This window comes from Ochlerotatus camptorhynchus, unplaced genomic scaffold, assembly GCF_037179485.1.
Source record: "Ochlerotatus camptorhynchus isolate MF236.1 unplaced genomic scaffold, CSIRO-AGI_Acam_v1.1 ptg000433l, whole genome shotgun sequence".
Classification (NCBI taxonomy): Eukaryota; Metazoa; Arthropoda; class Insecta; order Diptera; family Culicidae; genus Ochlerotatus; species Ochlerotatus camptorhynchus.
In genome coordinates, this window is record NW_027040919.1 from 1,859,194 (window position 1) to 1,884,212 (window position 25,019).

At 40.3% G+C, this 25,019-nt stretch overlaps 1 protein-coding gene across 3 annotated transcripts in view; it reads left to right on the forward strand.

The window, feature by feature from the left end:
* The window catches only part of Cad86C (Cadherin 86C), a 604,661-nt gene that overhangs the window by 59,854 nt on the left and 519,788 nt on the right, over positions 1-25,019 (forward strand). The gene's annotated exons all lie outside the window — the stretch shown is intronic.

The window sequence follows — 25,019 nt, forward strand, 5'->3', positions numbered from 1 at the left end:
TTCGGGGTGTCATCCGAATCATTTGTGGGATATTAGGGCTGCCTTTTGCCACAATGTTGTAGATTGTCTCAGCAATAACGTCTTTTCACGAGCTGGTAGTTAGTTAATCCAATCTTCATAACGAAATCCAATCCTTGAAAGCTTATAATTTAATGGGGTTTGATCATAAGTATTTTTATCAGTTTTGATCAGTATGTAAGCTTTTCCGTCTAACAACTCTATCATAGAAGGTAAGATGTGGTATGAAAAAAGGAGGCATCGAGCAAATGACCGCCAAAGCTGTGAGTTGCATTTCCAATATTGATAGAATCATAGTAAATGTTGAAAACAATGGCGATGCGCACCGATCTTTCAGCAGAGTAAATAAAACGCACAATTGCAATATTTGCTACATGCTACAAAGCTGTAACATTTATATACCGTGCCGATTCAAATTTCGGACACTTAAACTCGAATTTCGGACACTTTTAAAAGTTGATTATCTCGGTCGAATATGATCCACATGTCTTGTAAATTTTAATTTTTTTTGACTAGTGCCCTCCACGATCATCTAACATTATTACTTTGTTTCTAACTGGATGTAATATTTAATTAAAAATGAAAGTGTCCGAAATTTGAATCGTCCGAAATTTGAATCGGAACGGTAATTTAAATAAACATCAAAATACATTACATTACAGTACATACAACTTTGGTGTTTTCTCGCATTGGAATAGCCAACAGAGCGATTTGCTCTTCCAATGCACCCGTGCCGTCACTTGCTTTCACTGATCTATTGTGACTGTGATCATTGACAGCACGGGCGTGTCCGAGAGAACCCCGAAGAACAACAAACATCACACATTTCTTGAAGGGGTTCGTCTAGCGGTTGCAAACGCAACAGTAAATTTACTGATTACTTCTTTAAGTAAACATTAGTTGCATTGAAGCTTGCACGTTTTGTAATATAAGAGAAAATTGTGGCAATATGAAAAGCAGTACTGTAACACTTCAAATATGGACAATTGCATTTCAGGATCTAACTGATATGGGATTATTTTGCTTGATAGGACAAACTGATGTTGTTGCCCAATTTTTCATGATTAAAATTCGTTATGAAGTTCATAAAAGTCCCTTAAAGTTTTCAGAACTTTCCGGAAGTTGGCTGTCTTCTCCGAAGTTCCAGAAAAATCCATAGTTTACAAAACTTTTATGAAATTTTTCATAATCTTCTTAGAGTTTGCAAAACTTTTCTCAAAAGTGCTAATCTTCAAAAAAAAAAAAAAAATTGCCAAACTTTTCTGAAATTCGCAAAAAAAAACATAATATTTCAATACTATGCATTAAATTTATTCTTAAGTTCACAGTAATACGCTCAACTTCCCAGAAGTTCCTTATTATTTTCTAAAATATGTTGAATCTTCTTTGCAAAACTTTCCAAAGTTAGCTGAGCTTTCGAGAAATTTACAAAAATTCTATGAGTGGTATTTTTTATAAAACTAACAGTCTCCTATGGAATTCACAGATTTTTTTGTCATTCCCAAATTTTCCTCAGATTTTACTAAAGTTCACAGATTTTCCTGAATCTCGTAGCATTTTTTAAAAGTCCTTAGACTTCTTTAAGTTCAAAAAATTCCCTGAAGCTCACTTACTTATCACAAAAGGTTTGCAGAACTTTTCAGAACATTGCTGAACTTTCTTGAAGCTTGCAGAATTTTCCCGGAGTTCTTGAACATTTTCTGTATGTTTAAAACTTTCCAGAAGTTCGTTTTAACATTTCTAAATTTCGCAGAATTTTGACTTTTTAAATTTGAACAATTTATTCAAGTTTTAAAAAGCTCTGTAAATACCAAGTTGTTCTGGAAACTCCATCGAAGTTTTCAAAATTTGTGGGAACTCTGTTGAAATTCCGGATACTCTCCTTGTTACTCCAAAACATTTCTTAAATTCCTGGTATTCAGAAGTTTTACAATGTTGAATAAAATTATTGGAACTTCCTCAAAATTATGTGAAAAACTTTTCGTTCTGGAGTTCTTCGATGAACTTGCCAGAATTTTAGAAAACCAAACAAACAATTTGAGTTGATTAAATACTGATTAAGGTATTATCAGTTGACGAAGCATATTTTGGCATGAATCAGCCCCTATTCAGCTTTCAACGTTTGTTGGGAAGTTCATACCTGAAGTTTTGGGAAGAAGTTCCCTGGAGTTCTGAGATGAACTTCCTTCAAGTTCTGGGAAGAACATCCTCAATGTTTTGGGAAGAATTTTGATGATCTTTTGTGTAGATCGTTTCTGAAGTCCTGCGAAGCAGTTTCACACATTTGGTGCAAGATGGATGAGGTTTATTTTAGTCGCAATAAAGTTGCTACAAGATATTGCTACAGCTTTGTGCTGCTTGGATATGCAGTTCTGAGAAGAACTTCCCTCAAGTTTGGAGAAGAAGTTTTAGGATGAACTTTCCTCAAATGAACTTTCCTCAACCTGAACTTTCCTCAACCTGAACTTTCATCAAGTTCTGGTAAGAACTTCCTTAAAGTTCTGGGAAGAACATCCCTGAAGTCGTGGGAAACATTTTCTAAAGTTCTTGGAAGATCTTCCTTAAAGTTCTCTGAAGAATTTCTTTAAAGTTCTGGGAAGAACTTCTTCTCAAGTTCTTGGAATAACTTCCCTGAAATTGTGGGAAGTAGTTTCCTAAACTTCTAGGAAGGAGTTTTTTGGGGTTCTGGGAATAACTTCCCTTAAGTACTGGGAAGAACGTCACTTAAGTTCAGGAAATAATTTCCTTAACGTTCTGGGAAGAAGTTCCATGAAGTTTTGAAGAAACTGGGAAAAACTTCTTCTGAATGTCTGAGAAAATCTTTTCTGAAGTTATGAGAATAACTTTTCTGAAGTTCTAGAAAGAACTTCCCTATCTTTGGGTCTGTGTATAACTTCCCTAAAGTTCTGGGAACAATTTCCCTGAAGATATGGAAAGAATTTTTCATAGGTCCTGAAAAAAAAACTTCCCAAAAGCTCTTGGAAGAACTTTCCTATAGTTTTGAAAAGAACGTCCCTTCAGTTCATGGACGAACCTTACTGAATTTCTTGGAAGAACTTCCTTGTTACTCTGGGAAGAACTTCTCTCAAGTTCTGCATAGAACCTCTCTCAAGTTTCGGGAAGAACATATCTGAAGCTCTGGCTAAAACTTCCGTGGAGCTCTGTTAAGACATTTTTGTAGTTCTGAGAAGAAGTTTCTGAAGTTAGAATTTCACTACAGTTCTGGAACGAACTTCTTTGAAGTTATGAGAAGAGCTTTCCTGAGGTTTTGGAGTTTTTATCAAAACTTTAGGAAAGCTCTTCCCAAAACTTCACAGAAGTTCTTCTGCAAAATTTAGGGATGTTCTTCCCTAAACTTCCTTGATATTTTGGAAAGAACTTCCCTAAAGTACTGGGAAGAACGTCCCTTAAGTTCAGGAAATATTTTTCTTAACGTTCTGGCAAGAAGTTCCATGAAGTTTTGAAGAAACTGGGAAGAAGTTCCATGAAGTTTTGAAGAAACTGGGAAGAAGTTCCATGAAGTTTTGAAGAAACTGGGGAGAACTTTTCTGAAGTTCTGAAGTATGTTCTTTAAAGTTCTGGGAACAACTCCCCTGAAGAAATGGAAAGAATTTTTCATAAGTCCTGGAAAAAACTTCCCTAAAGCTTTTGGAAGAACTTACCTATAGGTTTTGAAAGAACGTCCCTTAAGTTAATGGAAAAACTTTCCTGAAAGCTTGGACGAACCTTACTGAATCTCTGGGAAGAACTTCCTTGTAGAGCAACAACTTCTCTCTAATTCTGCATAGAAAATCTCAAGTTTTGGGAAGATCATATCTGAAGCTCTGGCTTGAACTTTCCTGGACCTGTTTTTGTAGTTCTGAGAAGAACATCACTACAGTCTCGTTATGGAAAGAGCTTTTTGCTGAGGTTTTGGAGTTCTTCCCAAAACTTCAGGAAAGCTCTTCCCAAAACTTCACAGAATTTCTTCCCCAAGCTTTAGGGATGTTCTTCCCTAAACTTCCTTGATATTCTGGAAAGAACTTCCGTAAAGTACTGAGAAGAACGTCCCTTAAGTTCAGGAAATCATTTTCTTAACGTTCTGGGAAGAAGTTCCATGAAGTTTTGAAGAAACTGGGAAGAACTTTTCTGAAGTTCTGAGAAATCTTTTCTGAAGTATAGAGAAAAACTTTTCAGAAGTTCTCGAAAAAAAACTTTCCTTACTTTGGGTCCGCGTATAACTTCCCTAAAGTTCTGGGAACAACTACCCTGAAGATATGGAAATAATTTTTCATAAGTCCTTAAAAAAACTTCCCAAAAGCTCTTGGAAGAACTTACCTATAATTTTGGAAAGAACGTCCCTTAAGTTCATGGAAAAAACTTTCCTGAAATTTTTGGACGAACCTTACTGAATTTCTGGGAAGAACTTCCTTGTTGCTCTGGGAAGAACTTCTCTCAAGTTCTGTATATATACGTCGCCCACTGGTCACCCACCATAGCCGGTCGAACTCCGGACGAAGCTAGAACAGCACTACCGTTCATACTGGCGACAACACTCTGATGAGACAACGAAACCCTACCCCAAGCTCCTCCCCTGATCCTATCCTTCGAAAATGTACCCTTCTAACCTCGAGTAAGCCGCGAGTAATCGGCCCAACTCCTACTAGACATAGAATTAAGTGAATTTTGTTACACACAGTGAACAATGAATTATCGGCTCCGTAAAGCTAACGCGATTGAGCCTTCCAAATAAACGAACTAGATAAAAAAAAAGTTCTGTATAGAACATCTCTCAAGCATTGGGAAGAACATCTCTGAAGCTCTGGCTAAAACTTCCGTGGAGTCTGAGAAGAATTTTTTTGTAGTTATGAGAAGAACTTTCTGAAGTTTTGGGAAGAACAATAATACTACAGTTCCGGAAGAACTTCTTTGAAGTTATGGGAAGAGCTTTCCTGAGTTCTTATCAAAACTTCAGGAAAGCTTTTCCCAAAACTTCACAGAAGTTCTTCCGCAAAATTTATGGATGTTCTTGCCTAAACTTCCTTGATATTCTGGGAAGAACTTCCCTAAAGTACTGTGAAGAACGTCCCTTAAGTTCAGGAAATAATTTTCTTAACATTCTGGGAAGAAGTTCCATGAAGTTTTGAAGAAACTGGGAAGAAGTTCCATGAAGTTTTGAATAAAACTGGGAAGAACCTTTCTGAAGTTCTGAGAATAACTTTTCTGAAGTTCTAGAAAGAACTTCCCTATCTTTGGGTCTGCGTATAACTTCCCTAAAAATGTGGGAACAACTTCCTTGAAGATATGGAAAGAATTTTTCATAAGTCCTGAAAAAAAAAACTTCCCAAAAGCTCTTGGAAGAACTATCCTATAGTTTTGGGAAGAACATCCCTTAAATTAATGGAAAAACTTTCATGAAATTTTTGGACGAACCTTACGGAATTTCTGGGAAGAACTTCCCTGTAGCTCTGGAAAGAACTTCTCACAAGTTCTGCATAGAACTACTCTAAAGTTTTGGGAAGAACATCTCTGAAGCTCTACAGCGGCGCCGGTGGTGTAGTGGTAAGCGTGATTACCTCTCACACCAGCAGGCTTGGGTTCAATCCCAGTTGGCGCCGCCGGGATGTTCTGAGGCATAACATCTCTGATCACGTCTTCCTTCAGAAGGGACGTAAAGCCGTTGGTCCCCGGTTCATGAGTTGATGGGTCGATAGGTAGGGTCCAGGTGTGGGAGCTGCCTTCCTGGCGTCGGTTGCATTGGTGCTCAGCACGAAAAACAAGATCAACGGAAAACAAATCAAGGAAAAAAAAATCTCTGCAGCTCTGGCTCAAACTTCCGTGGAGCTCTGAGAAGAACTTTTTTTTGTAGTTCTGAGAAGAACTTTCTGCAGTTAAGGGAAGAACATCACTACAGTTCTGGAAATAACTTCTTTGAAGTTATGGGAAGAGCTTTCCTGGGGTTTTGGAGCTCTTCCCAAAACTTCAGGAAAGCTCTTCTCAAAACTTTACAGAAGTTCTCCCCACTACTTTAGAGATATTCTTCCCTAAACTTCCTTGATATTCTGGAAAGAGCATCCCTAAAGTTCAGAGAAAAATTTCCCTGGAATTCTGACAAAAAAAAACCTTTCTAATATTCTGGGAAGAACTTCCCTTCAGTTGTGGGAAAAACTTGCCGCAAGTTGTGGATATAACTTTTCTAGAGTTCTGGGAAAAAATTTCCCGAAGTTTATTCCAGGACATTTTTTCAAGTCTTCAGGATGATCAGGTTTTATTCTGAAAATTTTCAACTGTTCATAAATACTAAAATCATTTCTCAAATATTCATCCAGTTCAATCAAAAATTATGCAAAACACCTGCAGATGATCAGAGATCGCTCTGAAATCATCAGGACATTTTTTATTAGTTATTTGGTATTACAGTAATGACCAGATTTTATTAGTCCCTGATTGAAGATATTTTCTTATGTTCTACGCAACCCATGCGCTTTTTCTGTGGTCTTATTTCACCAAAGTATACCTTAAGCATTCATCTTGAAGATGAATGAGAAAGATTTGTAGTTAGGGTAATGTGGAACTATTGAAAGATACAAGTCTGATGAAAATCTGATCACTACTGTATTCTGAAGATTTACAACTGTCCAACAATTTATATCAAGCCTCTCTGATTTTCACCCATAATACAAGGATGATCAGAAATTATTTCAAAAACCAACAAATGATGGTAGGCCTCCTTGAAGTGCTCAGGATTAGTTTTTTCAAGACCTGAGGTCTGGTATTATTTAGAAGATTTATTTTTAAGTAGCGGACTTCTCTGTTACTTAGAGAGATTTGCTTTAAAGGGTGTCGCACATCAAATTGGATCACGGAAAAAAACGCTGTAGAAAATGACTCATTGGGTATTTTCTCTTAAACATTTGGGTAGAAGTAGTTTAGAGTGTATTGATTACATTGTATTTTCATCGCTGTCAGTTTTTCGAAAGTTGGAACAAATGGCGTCACCCGAAAAGCAACGTCGCGAATTTATTTTGCGCAAGCACCTGGAAAAACCTCAACTCTCTCATCGGGACATCGAAAAGCAACTCGGAATCATGCAGTCAACGGTGAATCGTGTGATTAAACGTTACTACGAAACTCTAAACATCGAACGGAAGCAGGAACACCAGCAAAGCTGCCTGTTGCTCCAGACCTTGTATGATTGACATCGGTATAGAACAAATTTTGCGTGTTTTTCAGTCAAAAGTGCAGGAAAAACTGTCAACTGGGTGTAAGCATCGTCTATTGGTTCTCTGTGCTATTACAGCTGATCTGGAGTAATAACGGAGTAGCATCTGCGGGCGATGATTCATACTCAATCTCATGCGTCAAGTTTTTCCGGTGTAGTTGTCAAGTACAGTCAACTCCACCTAATTCGATATTCTCAATAATCTTTCTCAATCGATGGAAATCAAAGCTGCTTTGTTCACTTTTCTCCTGCAACTCTCGATGGTGCTTTTGTGAAAGTTAACTGTATCTTTCCAAACAAATTTATACCAACCTCCAATACAACTTCTGAACAAAGACCGTAGTATGTTAACCTAAAAAATCAAGAAACATTTAGCTGCTAAATTCCGTCCCAATCCACCTTGGTTGAGTTCAGACCAATTATCCCTACTTAGCACTAAGCCCCAATATATGCTTTCCTTCGCCAACCTAGCCAAACAACAAGCCGTGCTAATTATAATCCCCCGCAGAATTACATCGCTCGTTATTGACCAGAGCAACTTGGCGACCACAATCGAACCGAACGCTTGCACTTTTTTATTTGCAATTTCCGTCCTCACTCCCCACCTTATTTCCGCCCCTCATTAGGCTCTCCATCCAGTAAAGAAGGGCTACAAACTGCTGCTTGCTGACCGAATCCTTACAAAACATTAACATCTAGATATACAACGACGACGACGACGGTCAGGACGGGAACAGCAACAACTGTCAATCCAATTTGGAGCGATCTTTGGGGACGGGGAGGGGGGATAGCGCCAAGACGTGGGGATTATTGTCTTCCGTAGACTCACAACAATCGCCTTGCAACTGGTAAGCCGGGGGGAGCACGGGACAGCGGGAGTCATTAAAAGTGAACTGTCCAAATCGGATTTTCTCGTTGCCACGCGTGTGTCGTCGTACCTAACCTACTCTGCCAGTGTGGGAGTTTGTTTAAAATCCACTCCAGCCAGCAATTGGCCCTGAAATAGAATCACCCAGCTGAGCCAGGCGTAGCTTATGTGCTTCAGCGCGGGATTAGATTCTGATCGTTGTTGGGTGGTTCCTGTTGTTCTGCTGCTGCTGCTGCTACTACTACTCCTAGCATGAGTTCTCGACATGACAGACAGTAGCTCCCAGCAACGTTTTGTGTGCGTGGAAATTGGCATAGTGACAGTTAGTGGATGGAAATTTACATACTGGTAAAATTATAAATTCTGGCGGACCAGGGGAAGAATGTCTGGGTTGTTAGTAGGTAAGGTCGAAGAGGTTCTCTCACTTACTCGAGTATGCTGAGCACCCCGATGACGATCCAAACGTTTTTGACGGTAATTTCAGACATTCCACACGAAGATTCGAAATGTTTTTGAATTGGATTTGAAACGTTCCAGGCGGAGCATTCTACAGGAATACAAGAAGCTCCAGATTGAGATTCAAAACCATCCTGATGTCCCGATAAAGATTCAAAACGCCCCAGACGTTTGTTCCAAATGCTCCCGAAGATGATTTCAGACGCACCCGATGAAGATTCCAAACGTTTTCGACGTGAATTCCAGAAGTTCCAAACTATTCTAAAATTTCCAAAACTTCCAATTCGTGAATTCCAGAACTTCCAAAGTACTTAAAACCTTTCCTACTTTTCGTTTCTGATGAGGGTTGGCTTCGATTCGCGCTATTTCGTGTCCGACTTTGATTCGAGACGTTCCCGACGGAGATTTCAAACATTTTGGACGGGAATTCCAGACATTCCCGAAAATGCTTTCTGACGCACTCCAACACATGTGTAACTAGATCTACTTACACATAACAAATTAATCGAGTATATAGTGACCCAAAATGAGTCCACTTACAACGTTTCACAAAGTCTCACGCTTATTACCCCAAACCTACTTTTATCGTTCCGAAGGGTAAGGAAATAACCAGGAAGGTAAACACGCCAACAACACACCTGCTTTCCGCTCCAATATTCCGAAGGTCATCCCTTGGGGGTATCATATCTTGATGACTCAAATTCCACCCCATCTAATACCACAATCAGAACCATTTGTGGTGAGTTGTTGAAATGGTTGAAACGATTTTGGAAAGGGGCACGACACGCTCCGTTCCATGAAATACTAATGAGTGAAAAGCTGTCACTCCCTCCGGCAGCACTCGTCGCTGGGAGTTCAAAACCGCAAACAATCATCGCGCGTTTTGTCAGCAATTGAGCTTCGCATGAAAACAAGATTGCGTAAATTTCGAGTAAACAGCATTTGTCACCGCGAAGACCCAAGGGGTGTGACAATCTCTTAACAAGCTATTTTAACATCAGATGATAACATGTCAAAGAGGGGGGGGGGGTAGTGACTCCGTTGCAAACATTAACTAACCCCTAGATTTCGTTAATGGCCCTTAGCCTGAGCGGCCGAACGACGAACGAGGGGGTGGAGTTGCGTGTGAACATTGTAATAGTCATAAATCGTTTGGAGATTTTTTGTTTAATTTACCCTTTCGGAGTCGTTCCGCCCATCTTCCTTGTTTATTTTTCTTATTTTCGGCCACTACCGTCGTCGCTGGGCCGAGCGAGCGCAGAATGGATGCGAGCGTAATGTTTATACTTTTATTACCTTTTATAGCCGGCGAACTAGCGAACGAACAAACATCCGACGAGTTGCTTTTTTTTTCTGTTTTCATTTTCGTTTCTTTTGTTTTCGTTCGTTGTAGAAACGAGTAGGCGGGTGGCCGATGGTTGGCCATTGTCCGGTACGCTGCGCGCGATTTTCGTGCGTGTGTTTGTTTTTATTATCGGTTCATATTTTTTCCTCATTTCGGGTTACCGCCATGGTTTCATCCCATTCGCATCTTTCGACGGCAATTTATTAACTCGCAGTTATTAAAAGTAATAAGAAAATTTTCTGCCTGGTTCAACATGCGGGCGATGACGATGGTGATGATGTTGCGACGCGGTGGTACTAAATGGGATTGTGTGAGGAGTTTTGTTTCGGGTTGAACGAGTGAATTTTGACAGCTCAACAGGGGGTAATCTACCGGTGACCGGGGGGTAGTGCGGGGAAATTCCGATGCATGTCGCGTGCTTACTGAATGCATCGCAGAATGACCGGTTAGATTCAGGTGAGTGAGTGCCTGTGAGTGGCCAGCGGTCAGCGGCGCCGGCGTCAAACTTCGGGCTACTTCGGTGGTAACTTCGATGAGTGGCGGCAACCCGAAGGGAACGTTATGGTCAACGAGGTTACCATGGAGAGCCGTTGGACGTCGTAGCGTAGCGTCGCGTGCTGACGACGGAGATTTCCGGTGACACAGATTTGTCAGGATTGGGGACTAGGTGTGGACTCGTTGCAAGCCTGGGTCGAAAGCTTGCGACAGTGAGTTGTGGAACAAGGAGTCCAAGCATCCAAGTGCTTTATGCTACGTAGACTGCTTTAGCGGTGAGTTCACAATGTCCAATCCTCCGCTACGACGACGAGGATCAAATCAAAGTGGATCACGTACGAGCCACGGTGGTTGATAGGAATTTCCGTTCCCTATTCGAGGTGCCTTCGTCGTCGTCATCGTCGTCAGGGGCAGCTATAGGATTACAAAAACTGATGTCCTGCGACGACCACTGGTCAGAAGTGGCTCGGCTACTGTACGGTTCGGACGCGTGGACTTCGGGACGACGGTTATTTCAATGTTGATACGCGCGTTTCGCCTTCTTCCTGCCTTCACCTGATCCTAGCTGTAGTGGATATTCAAAATCTATAGTGGTTGCTCTCTACTAGCCAGGGGGAAGCCCAACTACCGGTGTTTGTGTAATGTGTGTATGATGTGCCCAAAGGAGGTTAATTGGATTATTTGGAGCAGCGTCTCTTGTTGTCGTGCTGGGACGTGATGGGCGCATAATAGCGCAGTTGATTTGCTTGGTGAAGTTGTAGAAGAATACTTGTGATATCTACTGTGATTCATTGTTCTGTGATTCAGAGAAAATTTACAAAAAAAGATCAATATAAGTTGTGCGCCGAACGGAAATTGAGGAATACTTCCGGTAATCCATCATCGAAGCAGTCGAGGACGCGCGGAACTGAAAAAAGTATGAATTCTATTAGTCATCTTCTAAAATTACTCGCCTTGCACAGTTTTCAAATGGAACGGGGGAAAGGGGCCACTCAATCACTGCTCACGACATTTCCCATAAGGAACCTAGCGCTAGCAGAGGGGGGTTCTTATAGACAGCCAAACGACATGCAAACACAGAAACTTGGACGGACCAACTGGGGGGTTTCATGGCAGACTAGATTTCTCAGCGTCGTCGTCGTTTTCGTCATCGTAAAAGGAGCAAATTGCCGCCGATGCGATCCAAGCAAGCCGCCTGGTTTGGTCAAGAAATCAGAAATAGCCTCTTACCGGGCGCGGAGCGTTCTGCTGCGGTTTCTATGTTTTTAGGTTCCTGCCGGTTGTTGACGAGAATGAAGAAAGGGGAAGGAGAGAACCTGAAGAAAAGTGAAACTAAAAGCAGGAAAATAAGCAGGTCAAAGTTGAATGAAATCTGAAGCGCCACACCGGTGTGCCAGAGGTGGACCTCGGTAGAAATCTATACTGACAGCAGCGCCACCGTGATGATGACTTGACAGGTCTGTTTGTTTGCTGGGAGCGCGCTTGCTTTAAACTGGGGCTCAGAACAAAGTAGGCAGGTACAGGGACCCCGACCCCGAGGTGAAAGTGATGGTCTTCTTTGTGCGAAAAGGTGCTTGTTTTGTGACCTGTCAATCCGCGAAGGGAAGAAGAAGCCCTGCCAGTGAGCAGGCCGCCGCGCTTTGCCTTTCACGAGTTTGACCCTGTTCCAGGACTGAAGAAGGGTCGGAGATTAAGAAAGGGTGTTATTATGGAGTAAAAGTGGATAGATGGCGCCATGAGGTGCCGAAAATGCGGTCTTCACGGAGCTTGTGCTTTTCGGTGGAAAGTGAAATTTTGGGATGAAAATTAGGGGGTACGGCTGTTGGGGAACAAACTTGGTGATTTATTGCAGTTAATCGTCTTATACCACGACACTACAGTCTATTTCTCGTGATATAGAGTATCTTGGTGTCAGAATACATAAATCATGTTTTCGTTTGGTATCAAGATGCTCTACATCACACTTGGATAATAATTCGAGGATGCACCGGGCAGTTTCGATTGTGGTTCGCTTAATTGTTAGATTTTTTCATGATTCCGATGTTTAGAACATTATACCTAAGCCGTGTTTTGAAAAACCCTGATGAACCAAGTGGTTTCGTAAACTGGGGTTTTCCTGATCCAGTGGGGTTTAGCACGGTTTTTAAGGCATGGTTCGTGTAAATAGTTCTAATTTTTTCGCCAAGTTAGTTCCTGACCATTTTTCAATCAAATAAACATTGGTTTCATGAACAAAATCAAGAGATAATTTTCCAATAGTCGAACATTGTGGTCAACAATCAATGCGAAACTAACCATTTTAAATGACTTGATTAGCCAATTGGTCCCAAGTGCATTTATAAGCGTACCCCATTCTCCTACTAGAATCTGTCAAAGTTTGTGTATGTTTTGATTCGTCTTATGAATTTGACAGAGTTTAATGAGGGGTTCGTGGATTTTCCTTAGTGAGCCAAAAGATTGAGCGTGTGTTTCTTCGGGACCCACTGGTCTTAGTGTTAGTAGGTGTTAGTCTATGTTATGGAGGTGTTAGTTTGCGTGGGAGAGCTTACAGTTTTGACAAATTGACGTTTGAATATTTGTTTACAAAGGCAGATACGGCTGTTTGAAATTCATTCTTGACATTTTCAGTGATCCGTGACGAAAATTGTCGTACGTAGTCCTCGGTTCACTTCCCAAGCCTGCTGTATATCACGTAATCGGGGTATTTAACTCGATTGTTTCCCATCCATATTGAGCTTTCTAGCGTTTATAACACGCACACTTGCGTAATCCCATATTCAAGTGCGAGTTTGTTATCCTAATTTTCGCTCCAGCCAAAAATGTTGGTTTGTCATTGCTATCCTCACTTTCGGACCATCAATACTCGCGCACATAGAATGGACTATAAGGGGCTCTTCATTAACAACGTAGACAGTTTTTTTGGAATTCTTGACTCTCCCTCCCCCTACGTAGACAATTGTCCATATAAATTTTTTTTAAATTTGTTTGAGCCGTGGATAATTGCCAACCCCCCCCTAAACTGTCTACGTAGTTAATGGACAGCCCCTAAGCGAATCCTAATCTGACAGCTTTGCGTTTGCAGGATGGATTGCTGAGAGCTGTTTGTAATCTAATCAAAAGATATGCATTTTGACAGACAATTCACGGTATTTATTTTGTCGTACGATGGCGTTCGTTTTCGCCGTACGCTTCAAAAACAATGAAGGCAAAACGGTTCAGCCAACTTTTCGCTGTCAACTTAATTGCTCACAAGAAAAGCGATGATTGGTGTGAAACAAATTTGAACTGGACTGAGGGAAAGTGTAGCAAAATGATTAAATAATGGATGTAGGGTGATGCAGTGCGGCATACCATCTTGTTTTTACGGCCGCTGTGTTGCTAGAATATCGCTTGATCTATGAGACATCTTCGAGCATAACTGATTAAAAAAAACTTTGCTTTTTTCATATTTGGGAAACTATCTTAGTTTATGTACACGGCGAATGAGAACGACCCAAATTTGAGTTTAGCTCACTTATAATCGCCAAAAATGCAGGAACTCAGTGATGAGTAAATTTGCCTAATGGTATCCTGTGGAAACCTTAAAAAATATACCGGAAAATGAGGATAATTGTAGAAAATTTTCTCAGTCTAGGAGTAGTATCAGTATACTGATAAAATCCAATCTTTAGTTTTCTCATATTCGGGAAGTTTTTCCTGGACAAACTTGGACAAATGAGGCAAATTTACTTATCGTTGGGTTCGTGCACTTTATGTGATTTATGAGTTAACTCAAATTTTGGTCGTTCTTATTCGCCGTGTACAGTAATGTAGGGTCTAGATCTAATTTTGGCCCTACTAAGCAGAATCGGCAATACAACTATCTTTTTCAAGCGAATTTTAACACATGATGGAATGTTTCTACTTTAGATGACTTCTACATTTATTAACCTTTCCATACGTTCCGTAATATTTTAATATTTGAGAAAGAGTCAATCATTACGGATACACAACTTTTCGCTGAAACATTGCATATATCCTGATTATGAGCAGCATTTTACATTTACGTAAAAATATTCCATATCCAATTTTTTACCGGTTTTAGCGGTATTGAATTTTTCATTACTGAAAAACTGGTTTTCAAAAAACGCTCGGTAAACGACAACCCTACTCCAGGCACGACAATGCACTATGATCGAAAACGCAAAAAATCTATACCTAGAAAACCGTGCACTCTTTAGGTTTGACATCTTTGAGAGAGTTTCTTTTTTGGCGAAGGTTGTGGCTAGAGTGGTTCTCTTTTTTCAAAATTATAGATTTTTTTTTAACTTTTAACGTTCAAGTTGAGAGGAATACTTGCTTCTACAAAGTTACAGATAATTTAATTTCATGCAACTTTACTGAAACAATCCTAACTCTATCTTATGAACATATCATTCAAAGAAACCCTGAAAGAAACATTTGTTTGAAATTAAGTTAGGGTGACTCTGAGAAAACAGTTTTTTGCCCTATCTTTTTACATAAATTTTATTTTGAGAGCTCTCTTCGAGGGACTTTAAGAGCATGAGAGGACGCAACTTTTTGAAGGTTGGTGATAATTGCTAGGTGTTGTTCTACGAACGTTATGATGAATTTTGTGTAACCATATCATTATGTAGCGATTATTCATAATTTAGTTAGGGTGGATCTAAAAAAAAGTTCCCTCTCTAACTTATTTATTTTGAGAACTACCTTCGAAAGACTTCGAGAAATAAATAAATTAGAGCAAAAAATAAGCGTTTTTTTCAGAACCACCCTAAATAAATTTTGAAAAGTATTCATAGCATGATACGTTGATGAGATGGAATGTCGATTTTTACAGCAAACTGCTTGAAATTAAATTATCTATAAATTTGTACCAGAAAGTGGTAGGTCACTCCGAATACAATTCTTGGGTCATCTTTTTTGTCAGTGTGCCGCAGGTGTGCCGATTGTGCCGGTCATAGAGTAAGCTGCGATTGATTGTAAAATATCCATCCCGGCCACCCGGTATTTCTGACACCTTGAATGTTTTGGTTTGAAATCGCAATGATAAATCGGATTGAGAATGACGCGGGAAGTTGCGGTTTTGCGAAATTTTGTTTTTTTTTTGTCTTCATAGGATAATAAAAGTGCTGTGTTTTAGGGTTTTTAAAAAGCTCTCAAAGGCAGACCGGAAACCTAGCCTTTCATGATGTGAAAAGCAACGGTCTATTAATGGCTGGAAAGAGTTGGCACCGGTGGCTAACATTGTTGGAGACCGAGAATGATGAATAGACTTCTGTATTTTGTTTTGTGTGAGTTGCAGCATTATTTGAATTTAAGGTATTCAATTAACTAATCGGTCTAATAAACTGCCTCTTTCTCTTGAGCCCACTCTAGAACTTACATTTCGTATTTAAATCTATAATTGAACTGTTGGTCTGAGCTTCTCAGTTAGTGATGTTGTGAACAACTTCAATGACAGTTGTCCAGCAGTGCTCCCATTTTATTTATTTTTTCCTTTGTTCGGGACCTAACACTACTGCGACCAGTAAATTGATCTATTGTAGTATATCCTGTGTCCTTAGTTTAGTGCATGTCGTATTACTCCATCGCTATTGAGAAATGATGAAGTTTTCGATTTTTTTACAGTTGCCACGCTTGCATTTATCGCAAGGATCCGACTCTAATTGAAAGGTCCCGCTATTTATACCCTTCGGAGTGTTGAAACACCCTCCACCCTTTGTCAGTCAAAATTGGATTCCTTAGCCACAAAATTAAGGTATGACACCGATAATGACCATGCATCAGAACCCTAGTCTTAACCACTTCAAACTAGGGAACAACGAATAGAATATTAGGAATCACATAGATGAAGACAACTAACTAATTTTTTTTTCCTTGTTTCAAGATCATCCTCGGTAGACAAAGCCGAGTCTTTTCACTATCAAACAAGGCATAAAAAGTAACAAGGACTAAGATGTGTTCCTTGGATTACTAAAAAATCCTGTTCCCCTAGTTTGAAGTAGTCAGGACTAGGAATCGGTGGTAGATCTTACATCCCGTAACGTACCACGAAAAGGTGATCTACCCACGTTACGGGGCTCCCATTTTATTTACAACAATCGAATGCCTACGTGATTGTGCCGAAGGTATGTCCAAGGTGTGTCGATGGATGTGCCCAAGATGTGCCGAATTTAATTTTGGCACAATGTGCTGAGTGACACCTGAATGGCGAGGAGAACGTAGGCACGGGATACCAGCGCAATGGATGAAACGACTACGTCAGTGCAGCAGAGGACGGAACTGGCCCAACTCCTACGCTGAGGGAAGTTAAGCATGCCATTCAGCAGTTCAAATACAACAAAGCAGCTGGTAAGGATGGTATCGCAGCCGAACTCATCAAGATGGGCCCAGAAAAGTTGGCCACCTGCCTGCACCGGATGATAGTCAGGATCTGGGAAACAGAACAGCTACCGGAGGAGTGGAAGGAGGGGGTAATCTGCCCCATTCACAAGAAAGGAGACTGAAGGTGAACTTCAGAGCGATCACCATTTTGAATGCCGCCTCTATCCCCTAAAATGACCGAAGCCGGCTTCATCGACGGCCGATCGACAAAAAATGCCAGAAATGCCGTGAATACCAGGTCCCAACGCATCATTTGTTCATCGACTTTAAAGCGGCATACGACAGTATCGAACGCAAAGAGCTATAGAAAATCATGGACGAGAACGGCTTTGCTGGGAAGCTGATCAGACTGATCAAAGCAACGATGGACAGCATGGACTATGCTCGAGGAGGACCTGCAAGCACTCGGAGTTTTCGAGCGACGTGTGCTAAGGCCGATCTTTGGCGGTGTGCAGGAGAACGGTGAGTGGCGGCGAAGAATGAACCACGAGCTCACAGCACTCTACGGCGAACCCAGCATCCAGAAGGTGGCCAAAGCCAGAAGGATGCGGTGGGCAGGGCATGTTGCAAGAATGCCGGACAACAACCCTGCAAAGTTGGTGTTCGCTACTGATCCGGTTGGCACAAGAAAGCGTGAAGCGCAGATGGGCGGACACGATGAGCATGACCGAGGATGAAGAGCGGCAGCCGCAAACCGAGTATTGTGGCGTACTATTGTTGATTATGTCTTATGTGATGTTTTACAAATAAATGTATGTGTATGTATGTGATGAGTGACTTACCCCTCGATAAAAATATAAAGCTATATATTTAAATTTTGAAAAAAGAGAACCACCCAAGTCATTACCAAAAGGAAGATCTTTTCTGTTAGACAAACTCTCCCGAAGATTTCAAACCTCTAGAGTGCATAGTTTTCGAGATATCGATTTTTGTCCAAACTGGAACGAAATCTGGTGAAAGTAGTAAATGTGCGGGACCGATTGACGATCGTTCCAAATTTTCTAAAACGCCAATACAATCCCTAGTGAGGGTCAACTTGTCTCATGCGTGAGTGGATGGATACATTGAGTGGTAGATCCATTAGAATCCCTTATGGGGTGTCTACATTATGCTGGTTCAGCACTGCCAACTAGCACAAACTAGCTCAACCAAATAGCACGAATTTCTGTTGCTCCTGAAATCTCAAGCTGGTAGATACTGACGCCCTGTTTACATTACGTTGACTACTTTTGAGAACAGTTCTAGTCTGAGTCTTGCAAGACATCTCGATGGAATCAAACTGTCTCTCATGAGGACTCGTAATGGACCACACTTTGTGAAAACCGAAAACGGAACATGTTACAAAATAATGAAATATTTTGAACGTTAATAGCTCAGCTGTCCCTGGACCAATTTCAATAATTTAATCACCAATGGATCAGAAATATTTCTACGCATCTATTGAATTAAAATCAATATCAGTTTTTAGAATTTCAGTATTGAAAATAGCACGATTGTGCAACTGTTGCTATGATAGTTAAAGTTATCACTGATTGCCTGCAAAAAACGATTTCCCTAACACAGGTTTCAAAGATAAATTACATCTGGTCTCACCAAACGGTGTTTATTCTATTACCACGTGGTGATTGGTGGTGTTCTCCAGTACACAACGAAAGGTTTCCCGCAAGAGCTAGCTATCAAGGCTGCCCACAATCGCTGATCGAATTCAGTTCCAATCACCGTGTGTGGTAGTGTCCGGACCTCGGCATCAGCAGCAGCAGCAGCCCTTTGGCGCGTGGCGTTGAACATTGTTCTCAAGTACACAACGAAAGGTTGCATGCAAGTAGCGAGCTGCAGCCCACATGAGCATCAATAGAAGGAGGAAGAAGCCGCACCGCTTTTGATCGGAATCAGTAGCTCTTGGTGAGTTGCTATGGGCCATCTATGTCAAGCGCGTCATACAAAAGAGTATAAACAGAGAGAACCCCGCTCAAATTCCTATTCCTACACAAAACACAAGCTCTTGCTGCATTTAACAAATCAGATTTATTATATAAGAGTCTTATAATAAGACCACGTAGTCCTACGTCACCATTGCGTACAATCCCATAGGACTGTCCCTTGAAATTTTGTTTAGAAATTATTTTAGTTTGCACAATAAAGCAAATAAGTTGAATTCCTTCAACCGACCCGATTGAATCGCTAGCTGGAATGATCACACATGATCGGTTTCTTCGTATCGGGGCGAATCCGATCAATTGGCGCACAAATAAACACAAATGATACGGATCGGTTGAAGTAATCCACCTCGGAATCCGCCTCGATGGTAGTCGAGCAAGTCGATACTGCTACTTTTGGACCTTCATGGGTTTCCGGATCTTGATGGACATCAATGTCACCACTGCACCACAGCAGCTGAAGCTAAAATCTGCCAAATGTAAACAAGAAGGAAGAAGGCAGGACACGATAAGAATTGTTCATCCGAATTCAGATGACGGTTTACCTATTTTTTAATAAGAATGATAGGTAAGCAAAAGCTAAAATCTATTTATAGTGTTACGTGCTCGCAGATAGACAGAGTTTGTGCGTTTTGTCCGATTATTGGAAAAATTTACTCATATTTAAGTTTGTAGTTCTTAGTGTGTAGCACAACAAATTACTGCGGGTACTCCCCAAAAACGGTGTCGTTAAAAATCAATACGAATGTTTTTGATTCAAAAATATTTTCAGTTGAAACAAAAAAAGATATTTTTGAATAACTAATCAAATACGATTGAATTCTATGTTGTGAAAATAAACATGCCTTTGAATTTAATTCAATCATACATATTCTTGTTTTAAATTTACTTTGACTAATTCATCTGATATGAGAATGAAAATTTATATTTTTGATTTAAATAAACAAAATTTGTAACTGTGATAATAATGCTCGCGTTTTATTTGAAAAGGACCTAGCAACTTTTGTAAACAACTTGTTGAATCCTGGTCATGCGAACTGGAGTACCGCCATGCAAACCAAGATCACTATCGGGAAGTCGAGAATTTCCCCTGCCCGATGGTGTTGATCGTTAGCGTGAAAAGGGTTTAACAAGTTTCGCGGCCTTTTTTAAATATTTTGCGTGGATTGTTCATGTGTTCATTTTTAGTAAACAGGGCTCCACTGTTGTGTCATATTTTTTTCAGTCGATGAACAAAAGTTCTTCTCTACCACCGTTAGTATGAGTGAGCAGTTTCACTAATACATGTGTTTTACTGTTTGAGAATAACCACTGTCAAGACCAACAGTTTGACAGCTGATTTCGTGGTTGAAAATAAAAAAACCAAATCGATTTTACACGGCTACACTAACTAGGTTATATTAGTGAGATCTTACGTCGAAAAGTCAATTATGCAAGCCAGCTTGACTACTACCGAAGACAACATATCAAGAAGACTGGCAACTCTTCAATTTTCTCATACAAACGTTATGAGACAGGCGCAACCGCGTGATCTGTCGCTCAAAGGTAAATGCTTCGAACGAATTGGATAGCAAAGGTTCCATCATCAGAAGCAAGGTTTGTGTATTTGGTCATGTTTCTATGCGTTGCTTCCACCTCCACTCGAACGCAGCGCTACTGTGTCTGTCACTCGGATTCAGGCAAAGATGCCAGTCTTCTTGATATGTTGTCTTCGCTACTACTGGATACCTCCAGATCCATTACGATCCTTCCTACGGACCCGTTTGATTCCTGCGATATATGATAGATGTATTGAGCGGAAGGTCTATTACGAGTCCTCATGAGAGACAATTTCATTCCATCGGGATGTCTTATAAAAAAGGTTCAATGTCTCATAAGGGAAAAATTTGTCCATTGCGGTCCCTCGCGAGGAACAGCTTGGCTCCTGCGTGAGTTAATGGACGCTTTGAGCGACAGAACCTTTGTAATTCCTCGATAGGGACTGCTTGATTCTTGCATCAACAGGGTTTCGACTACTTGGAACAACCTGGAAAATCAGGGAATATCAGGGAATTCCTCTTTGGACCTGGAAAATCAGGGATTGTCAGGGAATTTCATTCAAAGTCAGGGAAATATTTGTATACAACAGAAACATATTAATAAGTATGGCTGACTTAGCTAGTTTCAAACAACTTAATTACTCGTTGTAGTTTGAGGATGGTTATCAATATCAAATTTTAATACGAGTTGCGGTTGTTCAATGCTTGATGTTGCAGTTGAGTGACACTTGCTAGAGTAAAAGTTACTTAAATAAAAGGGTATTTTGATGATTTTGAGCCTATTAAAAATTCACACGGTGTTGTCACATTTCTGAGTTGAACCGATAACAGTTCCGTTCCGTTCAGACGTGGTTAGTTGTTGGAAAATTAAGCTGCTTATGGGAATGTGCGTCTTTCCTGATTGCGTCTGTCAAAATTTAACCTTCAAGTAGATTCTGCGTCTGCTCGATCCAGCTGTGTTCAACAAAAATCAACCCCTGGAGCGCATTGGATTACTTTTGAGAAAATGGAAGAATGGTTAAAAGTTAAGCTGGACTTAGACAAGGCAAGTCATTGATCAACTCAGTTGAATTCAATTGGGTTGAAAAGTTGAGCCTGGTTCAACTTTTTTCAATTCAAGTCAGTTAACTGGCATAGGCTTCCCTTAGCTCAGTCGGTAAAGGCGCAGCTACAAAGCAAGACAATGCTGGAGGCGGCTGGGTTCAATTCCCGGTCCGGTCTAGAAATTTTTCGGGTTGGAAAATTTCTCGACATCCCTGGGCATAGAAGTATGATTGGACTTGCCACACAATCATATCAATGCAAAAATGGTACAGGCATCGAAACCTCTCAATTAATAACTGTGGAAGTGCATCAAGAACACTAAGTTGAGAGCACGCAATAAGCTAATATGCGATATGCAATAAGCTTGAAATGCGAAGAAGAAGAACTGGCATAGTTTACACGTTCACGTTAGTTGAATTCAACTGAGTTGATCAATTGATTTGCCTTGCCCAAACCCAGCTTTGAGAGAAGATAATGATTTTTTTTCTGAATACTTCTAGTTCTTGTTGCTTATTGTGTTCTTAACAGCTTGATTAGTTCAGAGAACTAACTAAATGCGAATTTAGGATAATGATCTTGCTTGGGAGTTTTTTTTTTGATTGATTGGAGTAGCACTTTTATGAATCAAAGATACGTAGACAAGCATTGCTTTGACAGCTTAGAGTGGCTGTATTAAGTATTCTAGGTCTTCATTGTAAACCTGGTTAGCTCGTAAAATTAGCTTCACAGTAAAATTTTAGTATGGTAATGTTGATGCTATTACAATTTATATGGAATTACCTTACAGAATTTTGGAGATGCAAGCGTTGTGTTTACTATTTTCCCCCGGAGGAATCCACCCGCGAATTAGCTTTTAGCTAAGCATATTACCCGGAATAATTTTCTTACGGAGCTGGGTCTCACAATGTGCTCAAGGCAAAACAAATATAATGGAATTAAAAACAACTGTTTCATATGTGAAATGCAGAGTGACCAGTGAACCGGGAAAAGCTGGAATTTGAAGTCACTGGGAAAATCCCATGAATTTACTTGACAAATCTGGAAAAATATACCTCGTCATCTCTTCGAAAACAATACGATTTCAAGACCCTGATCAAGACTCAATCAAGACTGGTCTAGATTTTCAGGATAACAGGAAGTCACTTTGAAGATCTATTGAGAAAATTTTAGAATTTTTTCCAAAACAAATTTGATTTTAGAATGAATTCTAGAGATACCACCAAGGTATTTCAAAGAATATTTTCTAGGAAGCTTTAGTAAACTTATAGGAGAGTTTTTACTAGATCTCCCAAGAGTGAAGAGGATTCCAGGATTCTTGAAAAATCCCAAGGAACGTGAATTTTGAGGGTACAGTTCCATAATAATAAGGCGAAGATCTATAAGGATAGTCCGAGTATAATTCCAAGTGCATTTCGAAAGGAATTTCTAAAGAGTGTTAATGAGAATTTCATGCAATTTTCAGGCGTATTTAGAGGAGAACTCCAAGATAATTCTGAGCAAAATTTGAAGACAATTCTCGGCAGGAGAATTTCCCCTGCCAGATGGTGGATTACAAGTTTTGCCAGATGGGGGATTACAAGTTTTGCTCACAACAACTAATAGGCCCTTTTCAATTGTTAGTCTGAGGTGAATTCTACGGAGAACTTCATGGAAATTTGGAAAAAAGTGAAGCTCAAGTGAAATCTTAAATGAGTTTAAAATTCGAAGAAAGGATGAATTTTAAGATTTTTTTTGAGTATTCATCAGAGAATTTCTGTACTTTTATAAAAAAAAATCAAGGGATTTCCAGAGAGAATTTCGAATTTATTTTAGAAGAATTCTGGAAAGATCTCTGTGAAAGGAAATTTATCTAAAAGAAAGGCTTCAGAACGATCAAATAAAAGCCTGTAAAGTTTTGAGCGAAATTTTCGTACACAAATTGTGAAGACTTTGAACCTGTCGCAGATCCAAATTCAGGATCCAGCAAAGGTGCTGCTGTCTTAGAAATTACCCATTTAACCTTCGGCTTAATCGCATTCAGTTTTGCGCTTAATTAAAATACCTAAACCACGTTAATTTCCAAAATTCCGGGAGAAAAACGGGACAATTGCTAATGGAGATTTGCTGGTCACCATGAAGATGAAGGAGATATGGATGAATTTATGCCCCTAGGGTAGAATGCGAATCCTTCCCGTTTTTGGCAACACGAGATTTCTGTTTTTTTGCAGTCTATAAAATGTACTCTTCATGCGTTAGAGGTCCGTGTGGTATTTCTTCAAAAATGTCCATAAAGCACTAATATATTCTAAGGAAAGTTATAGCAGATGGGGTTGTGTTGCCTAAACCGCGTAGGCACTGTATCTGGATTTTTTTTGAAAATTACTGGAAAATCAAGGAATATCAGGGAATATTAATGTCTTGAGCAGCACGTTTGATAGATTTGTACAGAAATGGATCATAAATGTTTTGTTAATTAATAGCCGTTCTCTCAGCTGACTAAACATTTTCATCTACTAATCTTATTTATTCTCTTCTTTTTCAGGTATGAACATTGTTATACGCTGTTTTTAAGTGCATCAACAACACATTTTCATATTTGCAGTTTGTAAGTTAATTAAATAATATTCCAAGAGATTCATAATTCAACTTCACCTAAAGCATAACTCTCAGAAAAAAATCAACCTTTTTTCCAATCGGCGTAGTAAATTTTCCTAATCTTCAACTTTTCCGCGCACGAATACGCACAAACATTCCACCCAGCAAAGCTTTCATTCTCCAAGAGTGGTACATAATTTACGACTGGCAAAATTGGGTCAAATCATGACGACGCCGTCACCGCCGCCGCCTCCGACGACAACAAATCGACCCGGTCAAATTTGAATATTGTGACCATTATGTAAAACGGAGTCACCGCCGCTACTTCCATTGAACTTGGTGTACATAGAAGGGCGAAAGGTTCAATCCCCTGCGGACACGTTAGATTCCACCCCGAAAATGCCAAACAAATCGGACAGGATTGCACTGAGACACGCATTTCGATCGCCTCCTCATGCAGAGATCCAATCCAAAGTGAGAAACACCGTTGAGAACATTGCCCTTTTGGCCCTTAGCGTGAAATCATAAATCATATCCACCGCCGCCACGGACTGTCGAATTGCGTAACACGAACTATTCGCAACAAGAGCAATCACCAGTATTTCGTCACACCACCGACCGCCAGGGGGCGCGCGCGCTAACGAGGGGCGTGATTGGATAATTTCGTGCACCCACTTTCGTTCGGCAAATTGCTCACTGGTCTTCAAATTTCATCTTTATTAAGCACTTCTTCTCGCTCGCGTTCCATCCCATTCATCGATCTCAGCCTGAACTCTCGTCTCATCATCCTATAGGGGCATTGTAAAGTGGAAAGAGCTATTTTCGGTTCGCTGCGAAATTGCTTAATTAATTGAAGGAGTTGCTAGACATCCGGAGAGCGTTCCGACGCTGTGGACTGGGAAGCTTTAGAGTGCAAAGTTTGATTAATGAATGTGATTGTTTGCGTTAAGTTGCCTGAAACAAAGAGGAGTTTCAGTGCGGTCATAATTTTTCGCACAAATCCGATCTTGAAGAAGTGGTCAATCAGTTGACCCAGATCTTCAAGTGGTGGAACGGAATCGCATGTACCTAGACGCACGGATCAAAATCAGTTCGATTGATCAATGGAAATGCACATGGATTCTTCAGACAAGTAGGAGGGAATTAGCTGGGAATG